This window comes from Crocuta crocuta, unplaced genomic scaffold (assembly GCF_008692635.1).
Source record: "Crocuta crocuta isolate KB4526 unplaced genomic scaffold, BGI_CrCroc_1.0 scaffold369, whole genome shotgun sequence".
NCBI lineage: Eukaryota > Metazoa > Chordata > Mammalia > Carnivora > Hyaenidae > Crocuta > Crocuta crocuta.
Genome location: NW_027529441.1, coordinates 1488361 through 1489474, shown reverse-complemented (window position 1 = coordinate 1489474; position 1114 = coordinate 1488361). Strand labels below are relative to the sequence as shown.

Sequence of the window (1114 nt, the reverse complement as noted above, 5' to 3'; positions counted from 1 at the left end):
AGCAACTATATATATATATATATTCATATATATATATATTCATATATATATATGATGACACTTGGTTTTATAAAATAAAGTAGAGACAATAGAAGTGAAAGATTACTTGCAAATTTTGAACTCCATTAAGAAATAGAAACAGTTAGGGGTGTCTGAGTGGCTCAGTTGATTAAGCATCTGACTTCAGCTCAGGTCATAATCTCATGGTTCATGAGTTTGAGCCCTGGTCAGGCTCTTGTGTTGATTGCTCAGAGCCTGGAACCAGCTTCAGACTCTGTGACTCCCTCTCTCTCTCTCTGCCCTTCCGCTGCTCATGCTCTGTCTCTTTCTATCTCTTAAAAATAAATAAACATTTTAAAAAAGAAAAAAGTAATAGAAACAGATAAATATGAACTATGTAAAATGATTGTATTTTTTAAATGCAGGTAAATTTGAAACTCCTTTTGAATTTTTGCTGCCAAATTCAATTGTGAAAGTTACATAACTAAAATAAAGAAAAAGAATAACAGACTATTGTTTTGAATTACTAATTCTAAAACTAGAGTTCTTTCTATATGTTACTGTGTACACATGCATATGTAATTGTGCATATTGTATTTCTAATTGTAAATAGTAAAACTTACATATAAGTATGTACACATAATTGAGTTAAACAACCCCCTCAAAAAACATATTTTCTCTTTCAAATTAGGTTATTTATTGGTATTCAACATAAATCATCTGTTAGTGCCCAATCTCAAGATGCCAGAGGATATATCATGCAGACATCTTAAAATAATACATTGTATGAAATTCTTGCATGAGAAGCCTAGCTAGGGTAATCCCAGTCCATTGACCCGAAGACTGGAAAATCCACTCATTGGAACAGATTTTGGGTTACTAGAGCCGTAGTTTAGTAGAAGCTAGAGAATCCATATCTTCCACAGCACAAGGGGTGGCAGCAGACCTATCCATAGCCTCCCCAACCACAGTTACAGCCCAGTCTGTGGAAGCTATCACATCCCCAGCCACAGCCACCAGCCCACCATAGTAGCTGCCACAGTAGCTCATGCTGAGAGAGGTGGTGATTTGGTTTGCTGTTCAAAGCAAAATCCTCAGTGTGAATGTCAAACAT

At 35.5% G+C, this 1114-nt stretch overlaps 1 pseudogene; it reads right to left on the bottom strand.

The window, feature by feature from the left end:
• Positions 1-892: 892 nt before the first annotated feature.
• LOC144228381 (keratin-associated protein 19-7-like) lies at positions 893-1114 on the bottom strand (annotated as a pseudogene).